Below are 10,491 nucleotides of genomic sequence, written 5' to 3'. Positions count from 1 at the left end.
GCGCTTTCTCGCCAAGGGTGAGAGGGTGAGAGGGAGCCAGCTGCCACCGCACAGCTACACCCACGACGACGGTCGGACCTCAGTCGTCCGCGCACCCTCGAATGGTGAGGACGGTTGTGCTCGGTGGTGAAAAGTTACTTCATCGTCCTCGCCACTGCAAGCACCGGCTGGTGCAAGGCACGTCATACTTCGCTCGCTTCAGCTGACGCCCGATCTGTGCGACGTTTCCCGCCGACGTCACAGCTTGTGCGGGCATCCGACCCTTGGGTGATCGACAAAGGGTGAGTAAGCGTCCAGCCGGAAACCCCAAAAGGGATCAATCGAGACGTCGTTCTTTCGAAGACTTCATTCGTCTGCGTTCAACGGTCAAAAGTTTGATCAAATGTTGCATTTTCGTACAGTTGATTAAAGGCTTTTCGGTTAATTTAGCTGCCAAACAGCGTTGATATTAACAAATTCGTGATAGCGAAAGTTTGCTAGGGATAACTTCGTGGAAGAGATAGTAAACAGAGATTTTAGAACAAATTAAAAAGTATGCTTGCGTGTACTTAATATGTACATATCTTTTGCTACTTCAGAATTAATCTAACTCTTTCTCTCTCTCTCTCTCTCTCTCTATCTCTTTCTCTCTCTGTGATTACTTCATTACTTTATTAGTTCAAAAGACAAATTTTTCGTTAATATGCCATAACAATAATGCAACATATACAAATTGTCATAAGCTTATATAAAAGTTTCATATAAATTTTCTTTTAGGTATAAAAGAATCATATTATAGTATTTATTGGTAGAATATAGATAATTATCTCGAGAGTCGCATTGAATTTGGAAGCGTAGTATTTCAAAGCTCATGAATGTCATGAACCAATCGATGTCGAGGCTCGACAATGAAACAGAGGCATTTATTGGCGAATGGATTTCCCTGTCGTTGAGAGGAATTAAGTATAAACTGTGATTCATTATTTGCTCGTTAAATTTGACAATCAGGAAGCTTGTCCGATAAATTACGAAATGCCAATGAAACTACACTTAAAACAGACAAATTTATTGGGAAATAGTTTAGACTGCACAATAAAGAGTAATTGTTGCTTCATTAAGAACTTGTTATGTTTTAATTGTTACAACAACATGATCGGACAATCAACGAAATTGGCATGACGTAATTTTTATTTAATATAGTTAATCGAGTTTATTAAGGCTCGATAGTTGGATTTCGATTCGACTAAATAATTAGCCTAGGTACCACGTCGATCTTGAGAGGACAAGTTTGTTTATATATTCGTTGATATACCTACTGTGAATTAATTAAAATAATAGTCCATATTTTTAATATTTCGTATAATACAAATAATTGTTATCTTTAATAGATTCATAAAGGAGAGTAATAGTACTGAATAGATGAAAGTTATATATAACTATATTCTATAAATTTGTCTAGATTTATATAAATCCTTGTAAAAAAGACATGTGACATTTCCTGCTAAATGCATAAAAATATGTAATTAACTCTTGTAGGTCTCTGTAAAGTTGTTAAAAAAATGTGATATATATTCGCAAAACATGCCTTTTTTAAAAAGTTAATAGGTTCCATGTATTTTACATGCGCATCTCTTAGAATCGCCATAGAGATTGAGATCGATGACGCACAGTTACCTCCGATAAAGTATCTCGCACTTATCTGGAAATGAAATTGCGATGAACGTCGCCACATTTCGAAGTGGAACCGGTGTGCAGCACGTTCGAAGAGCTCGCATGAGGTAGATTCTGAAAGGTGTTTGCCTTGCTCGCGGAAGCAGAAAGCGAGGTTAAGGAGACGGTGTGCCTTTTTCCCCTCTTTCTCCCTCGATTTCCTCGCTGTAACCCATTCGTGGTAATCGATACCCAATCGCCAAGACGTAACTTATCTTGTGTTCGATTGTTCGCAAATAAAAGTCGGGCTATTCCAATTTAAAATTTGCCAGAGCTAATTTCGAAGTTATAGCGATATATTGAAGGAATAGATTTTTTTTTAAGTAAACAAACGAAATATTATTTATAATTTTTAATATTTTTTGTATCACAGCATTTTTTATGAGTATTACATATAGCAAATTCGGTAGGACGCGTTAGTGTGCATATTAAAGCCGTTATACACTGACTTAATCTGTGTGTGAAAATAAAATGCAAATATTTCGAATTATAAAATACAGATTTTATTCAACAGCATAATAACATATATTGAGGATTTCATGGTTTAATCCGTTTTTATATTTATATTAAACATATATTTTTACGTCAATTTATGTACGACGGCTTTAATGTGCACCAGTGCTTACTGAGTGCATCCGATCGAATTCGCAATGTTTTAAGAATTTAGTTAATGCGATGCAATATACATACATAATTAATAGTACATTCCTATCATTTAATATTCCTTTCAAAAATATTTAAAAAATTTCGACGTACATGTCGCGGTAATATCGGCACATCATTTCCGTTAACGCCAGCTCGATAAAGCTTTTTTATATCGATGCGTCGTGTCGCACTGCAACGTTAAAGTCATTCCAAGGGGACATCGGTATCTGTATGTGTTAGCACGGAGCTCTCATTACGATAAAATCGAAATAATAGGGGCATGCGGGCATCACGAATAATTTACCGTATTCCTGTTTATCCATTGTTACAAATTGGATATGCGTTCACTAGGAATAGTACATAGCCTGTTCGTTGACGTGTTGTCACCGCGAGATTTTGTTCCCCGTCGATGCACCAAAAGCTGAAGTGATATATCGGTGCAAAATGAAGTTGTCTTTGTCATTTAATAACAATAAATGACACCCTTCATATACCCATTTGAATTCCGTTCAAATTTAGGTCAATTAGCAATTTCAAAATGTATGCTGTTTTTTTTTAAATCCAATTTCCCAGTTCGAAGACATATTTATCTTATAATGAGATTTTACTCGCACTCGTGGTTGACTTGTTAAAGACCCAATTTTTCCTCGTTTCACACCGCTCACCGTAGGATAGCAAAAATAGTCGCAACCCGAGACCCTATTTTCTTTTCATCATAAAACCGGTATATACAAAACCTACACTTTTAGATATGTATATCTCTCCTTTTTTAAGCGAAGGTTGCGAAAGTATGACGTGCTTGAGTTAAATCTCAAAGTCATGATGTATATTTGATGATCATTATAGCGTTTTATTCACGTTATCAAGCTAATCAAGCTATTGAGAATCTATTCTTGTATCACAGTTAACTATGGGATGAGAACAAGTTACGATCGAAAACTGTATCCAATTCTTTTCTCTGTCGCAAAGGTATTGTCTAGATAAATCAATTTTGGTTTCCGTAGATTCACTTTTTCCCTTTCTATTCTAAGCATTGCAAACAAAAGATGTGATAGAAGTTGAAACAAAGAACGTCATAATGAGCACGTGGACTCTATTTTAGCCAATTGTCGCGACATTCCGTTTTATTTCCACACTTAAAAAGAACTTGTCGTGAGCTTTATATTTCTTAACGATAGGACACGAAGATCGATACGTGTTTTATTCGCGATCATTCTTGCCCATGTAATCGAATCTGTTTCCCGTGTAAGTTCTCTTGTAACTCGAAATGAAAGAGTTAACGAGTTTTCCGCACGAAAGTTATCTCGAGTTCTCACTTCTCTCTCTCAATTGACGAACGGAAAATGCGTGATTCGTGAAACTGATTATTATCTAGGTCTTTGAGATTTCTCTTGACATCTGTAAACTATAGATCGTAATGATATTTGCGATGCAGAGAGAGAGAGAGAGAGAGAGAGAGAGAGAGAGAGAGAGAGAGAGTGAGAGTGAGAAAGGCGAAAGAGCGCGTACAATTTCCTTCCAACTACGCATCGCAAAGTGAAGTTACGATGTGAGTTTCTCGCGAAGACAGCTTGAGATTTCCATCGTCGCGGTTAACTGTCTTTCGTCATTACCAGTTTCTAAGGAATGATGGCTTTCATACACTCTATATATTCGTGCTCCGTTCAAGTTTATATTCGCTTTGCGAAATATCTGACGTATTATAAACCATGTTTCGAAACAGTTTTAGTATTTCTCTATTAACAGAAACTTCTTTAGCATTTAGTTAATTTGCAATAAATTAGTTAATAAGTTAATTTTTTAGTTAATTTATTTGCAAAATAGTTTGTCGCTTTGCATTTGCATGTATAAGAGAATATGTAATATTTATATAAAGAAAAAGATATTTACGACATAAAATTCAGGAAAACTATAATATTAACTTTTCATTAGTGTATTATAGTGTGTATTAACTTTTTTATTCATGATAATTATAAATTCGTGTTTTTGAGTGTTATTTTTAAGCGTGACTGATTTAATGTTAAACTAGTTCAAGCGTAAAGTAAGCCGTACATTAATTTTACTCTAATCAAATATTGAATATACATTATGCAAAATTTGCGGGTTTCGTAAAATTATCACGTAAATATTACACGCGATGTGATGCAAATCGATCCACCGCAGACACAAACAGTCGTTGTTTTGCACGATTATAATTTGCATAAGTATGCATTTACACAAATAGTTTTTGATCTCTCATTAACCATAAACTGTGTGTAATACCATGCAGTGTGCAAATGCACATAAGTACACAAAATTAAATTGCGCTGCTTAATTACAGTTTCTTCTAAATTATACGAGAATCGTATTACCAATATTGTGTTGGAACAAAAGTTCGTAACTTTATTTGTATCATGTCTACATGTTGTTAAAAAATATTTGTTTGTTTTAATGAAGCTATAGCTGTTTAAATTTTGAAATTCACTCTTTTGTTCCCAATACTTATAATTAGATATTGTTTTCTTACTTCAAAAGTGACATAACTTAAAATATCACCAATAGTTTACTGTGTTATTTAATATAAATAAATTATTTATATTAATTATTAAATTAATTAGTTAAAATAATTAAATTCAAAATAAAACGATTTCTTTTCAAACTTTAATTACTGAAATTGTTTTAACTCTAAATGTTCTCCGTAGAAAATTCTCTTTTTTATTTATAAAAATCTTTTTACCTATAAAAATTTTTTTATTTATAAAAACGACTTAACTTAAAATTTGATAATCTTGTAAAAGATATTATAATTCCTTTGAAAATTTTAAAAATGACACAAGTGCTGTTTTGGCGGTCGGACACTTTAAAGAGTTAATTTACTTTTCATAATTAATGGAATATTCTTTATCTAATTTATTCATGTTAACAACTAAAAAATCATATTTTTTAGTTGTATCACTTTCGAAGTAAGAAAATGACATCTATATTTAAAAATTTGGTAAAGAAAGAATTTTACTTTTTTATATGTGTAATTAAACAGCTAATGAAATAATCCCTGTATTATCTCGATTCTGCAAACGTCATCTAACTAGGGAAAGTTTATCCTCGCATTGCATTGCGGCGAGCGACCCTTTGTTTTCACAAATATGTAGGATGCGTATTATTATTCTTCTAAGCCGCAACCATTTGTTCGAAGTCGAGGAAATACCTTTTCTCATTCTTTACACCTGCGCCTGAGGGAGATGGTGGATGTATATAACGCAATCCACAGCTCAAAACCCTATCTCTCATGTCACTGTAGTTACGAAATGTGACGTAGAAAAGAAATTATTACTGTTTAGATTATTATTATCACCTCTTTAAATCAGACCGACAACATTTTTTAAGTTTTTTTATGTGCAGAAATACGAAATATTATTTAGAAGACATCGTGGTACCTAGGGATATGTTGTACCTTGTGCAACACTCAGTTTTTAACATTAACGAGCTTTTTAATGTTGGCTGCTCTATTACTTTTCAACTGAAGTAATATAATTGGACTGCCAACATTAAAAATCTTGTTATTGTTAAAACATAATTAATGTATCACAAAGTACAACACATCCCTAGATATTACGGTCTCTTTTAAATAATGTTTCGTATTTCTACATATAAAAGAATATTGTCCATATGATTTCAAGAGGCGATAGTCTTGACAATAGTAATTATTTTTTTTAACAATAATAAAAGTTTTAATGTAGCTCAGTTATATTACCTCAGTCAAAAAGTAATATAAGTGAGCAACTAATAAAGAGTCTCGTTATTATTAATAAATTATTAGAGTGTTTCAAGATACAACATGTCTATAGGTACTGTAGTTTCTCCTACGTGTAGATATCAGATATCATACTTTATCTGATAATTTATTTCTTTTAGCTCAATTGTGAAATCTTTACATTTACCATTTGGTTTTCAATAAGTATTTTTTAAATAAGATTGAGTTTATGATTTATTACTACGTTTTATGAAAGCAATGATGTTACTGTTTATCAAAAAGAAATTCAAGTTATTTCAAAGGTTTCGTGTAGTTCATCCTGAATGTGCACGAGTTACACTCTGCTGCAATTTCGTTTCGCGCAACGTGCGCAGTTTGCCTAATGAAGTATTCGCACGGGGCACGAATCATGGACGTGGATAATCTCGATTTCGCTGTCGAAAACGTAACTTGAGTTGTACATGTTATACGGATATTATGGATTCCCTCCTCCATGCAAAACCTTGTATATTGGCGTATGGAAATTCGATTACCCTTTGTTTACTGAAATGATTAACGATGCAATCTAGCATACGGGTGGATTTGCATTTACATTAGTCGACACAATAAGAAGATCCGGAATGACTGATCATTAGAGTGATTCGTAGATAGATACAACTGATTATCAGGAAGATACGTTTAGAATAACGTAGATTACTTGTCGAAACTACTGACGTATGGCTCGTACGAGACTCGACTATCGGTGAGAAACTTGGCTATCATGCAGGAATAGTTGGTAAACTATTTCCTACCCTGACAGTTTCCATGACGTAATTCGAACCTGGCTCAAACTGATGCTTAAGTAAGGGTGGTGACAAATGAGCGATTGATCGCTCCTATCCAGAATCCATCACATATTAGATAATCATCTTTATCGTTAATTACCAAACATGAGTCCAAAACGGAAATTTAAATTTTCACGAAGGGTGAATTGAAAATTTTATGTGTTACCGATGATTGGGCGCCATGCAATTAATTTCGCTTTTCGTAAATGCTCTGCGCATTTAATGCTCATTTAGTGGAATTATTAAAATTTATTAACATATTATTACGCAGAATAATTTTCAGAAAGCCTGCACGCGAATATAATGTAATTAAAAATGTCGGATATGACTAATATGAGAGAAATAAAATATTCTCATTTATTACGAAAAATTTTATTGTAAATCAATTTGCATTTTCAAAGAAAAATATGCAGTTGATTAAAAAGGTATTTACACATTTTATATTTTTAAAAAATAATATACACAAAAAACATGTTGCTAAAATGATGTTTACGCAGTATATTAGAATAAATAAAAATAAATGATTTGATTTTACAAATATCTTTCTTTGTATAAAATTATTTCAAACAAAATATGTAAGACGTATTTTCTTGTTAATATTAATAATTTTAGTAAGAAATCATAATTTCATCTAAAAATTGAAATATTACATTTAGAGCGTCGAATTAACATGAAACGTTGTAGATTAAAATTGCTTTTATTTGTCTTATTAAAATAATAAGATTACACTATATTATTAAATAATTTAGAAAATTTGATATTTTATAAGAAGATATAAGAAGATATTGTTAATCAATCATTTTAGTGTGAAAGCGTAAGATTCTGTTAACGAGTAAATAAAATGGGATATTTTTAAAGTAAATGCAAGAACAACGAAATATTGTATATAGAATATCGTTCTTCCAACTCATCAACTCATTGCGGAGCTACGGAGTAAAAGCGACTATATTATTATAAATTGTTTTCGCTTTTGAACTTCTGGAAATGAGCTACATTAATGTAACGTCCTACATTGCACTTCTTTGTTACAATAAAGCACTCAATTGATAATATCTACTTGAAAAATCCATTTAAAGACTTTCAACATACGCTCTGATTTTCCGAGTATTTATATCAGCTTTCTTTTTTCGAACATTTCGAGAATATTCGTCGAATATCATTATCTGCTTGCTATTCATATTTTATTATGAAATTCCCCAGGCTTGCAGAAAGATATTTTTGTTGAACTTATCGGCATATTGCGTTATGAAATTATATATTCCTTTTGTTTACTTTATGAATTAATTTCAAAATTAAAATTAAAGTAAAACTAATATATATATTTTTAATATAATTGAAATATAAAATATTTTTTTTAATGCAACGACAATTTATAGAAGCCAGTCTCTTGTACTATTTTTTAATTTGTGAAAATGAAAGAAAGTATTCTGTTAACAATAAAAGAAATACGAGAATCATAATCGTTAATACAGTGATACTGAATGAATAATCAAATAAATTCATGAAAACAATAAACGAGCAGTCAATAGAGCTGTTTGTTAAAACTATATATACTATTAGTTATAATAGTTATAAATTTAAATATTACTATTACGCTCTAATTTAAATGTATAATTATTCATTATAAAATGTAATTTAAAAAATGTATTCTGTAATGTATACTATATAGAAATTTTAAAATGTAATTTAAAAAATATACCTTTTAACAAAGATTTTAAATTTTATTATTTTGATACGCGCGCGGCTTGTCGTTATTAAGATAACTTTATGAAGTTTTCAAAAAAACTGTCTACTAAGATTGTTATCATATCAGTCACTTTGTTAATGTTTAATTATACGCCACATAGAAGTCAGTTCTAAATATTTATGCGTCATTCACCTGCCACTGCATTATGCATGGACATTGTATGTCCGATATATAAGCATATACACATTGCGTATACTGGCGGAAGACTCAGAATAACGAGACAGGAGGAGGATAAGCATATATTAGATAATTTTCATGTCAAACGTCTGCTATGTATATAACGTCAAAGCATCATTTTATAGACCTGTCTCCTATGCTGAAGATAAGGTGAATATTGCGTTGTTAATAGTTAAGTGAATAAAACATTTTGTTCGCGCATCAAGCATGAGATATCATATTAAACGATCTAAAATATATATAGGAATAAAAAGATTATTATTCTATTGATATGACGACTACCTAAACTGGCTCTTGCCCTCCCCCCTCCCCCTCCACGTATTAATAACGATTTGGAAAATCAAATACACAGGATTTATGCGCTATTTATGCGCTTTTATATTCACATAGTTTCAATTTTTGCGCTGCATCCCTTAAGGCACTTTTCTCTTGCGGAGCAAACAGACATATTTATCCCTAAATCGTTTAAAATTGCAAAACTACGCTAACTATGCAAAATATGTCTTCGATTTATACGCTACTATTTCCAAGCAATTTCGATTTTTCCGCTGCAACCCCTTCAAGAGACTTCCTTCTTGGAGTAAACAATAATATTCGTATTTAAATCATAAAAAATGGTGAAAACACATGTTTTAATTGTGCAAAGTATATTTTTTGTTTATGGGCACATTATTTTCTTCGAAATCATAACATTATCATCTCTGATTTTTTAATAGAACACAATTGCTTGGAATTCATAGCGCATAAATAAAAAATATACTTTGTACAGTTAAAGCATATATTTTCACAATTTTTAATGACTTCCCAATAATCATCGTTCCGTAACATTTACGTAATCATTATGGAACGATGTTCCACTGTTCTGTAAGAGTTACATCATTTTCAGATCAAAATGTCAGCATATTTTAATTATATTTCGCGTAACACAAAGTCGGTAAAAGAAAGAAGCGTACACGTAACATTTATATATAAATAACGTAACATTATCACAGTTACGTAACATTTACGAAGTTTTCAAAGAATGAAAATTTATGTTATTCAAATTACACGTAAATGTTATGTTAACTATGCATCGAAAGAGTGACAGTACGGTCATACGTAACTGTTATAGCCATTTTACGTCAATGATATACCTGCTACGTTTTTGGTTCGTTGTGCTGTTCTGTAACATTTACATACACTATGCTATGAAATTGTGCACAGCCTGTGTGTGTATGTGTTTACTGGGTTAGATATAGAATATTACTGTTTGCTCCAAAAAAGAAGTCTCTTAAGAGTTGCAGCGCAAAAATTGAAATTGCTTGGAAATAGTAGCGCATAAATCGCAGATATATTTTGCATATGTAGATAGCGTAATTTTGCAATTTTAAACAATTTAGGGATGAATATAACTGTTTGCTTCAAAAGGGAAGTGCCTTAAGGGATGCAGCGCAAAAATTGAAACTATGGGAATATGAAAGCGCATAAATAATGTATAAATCTTGTGTATTTGATTTTCCAAATCGGTTGTTATTAACATGGGAGGGCTGACTGACAGCATAATCAGGCCCCCACAAACATTTTTTTTCAGCTAAACAAAATGAGTGCAAAAATTTTTCTTGCTGATTTTGAGAGCGCATAAATAGCGCATTATTATATAATTTATTCATTATGATTCGGTTAAGTGTGGGGGGGGGGGG

The 10,491-nt window shown here is 32.0% G+C and overlaps 1 protein-coding gene across 1 annotated transcript in view; it reads left to right on the top strand.

Annotated features, from left to right (window-relative positions):
• The first annotated feature begins 217 nt into the window (after positions 1-217).
• LOC108769935 (uncharacterized) overlaps positions 218-10,491 on the top strand; it is a 135,211-nt gene continuing 124,937 nt past the window's right edge. The window contains exon 1 of the mRNA XM_018521159.1: positions 218-281. The gene's annotated coding sequence lies outside the window, so the exon portion shown is untranslated. The remainder of the gene's footprint in view (positions 282-10,491) is intronic.

The sequence above is a fragment of the Trachymyrmex cornetzi genome, unplaced genomic scaffold, assembly GCF_001594075.2.
Source record: "Trachymyrmex cornetzi isolate Tcor2-1 unplaced genomic scaffold, Tcor1.1 scaffold97, whole genome shotgun sequence".
In the NCBI taxonomy this organism is placed as follows: domain Eukaryota; kingdom Metazoa; phylum Arthropoda; class Insecta; order Hymenoptera; family Formicidae; genus Trachymyrmex; species Trachymyrmex cornetzi.
This window is presented reverse-complemented; position numbering and strand designations above follow the sequence as displayed.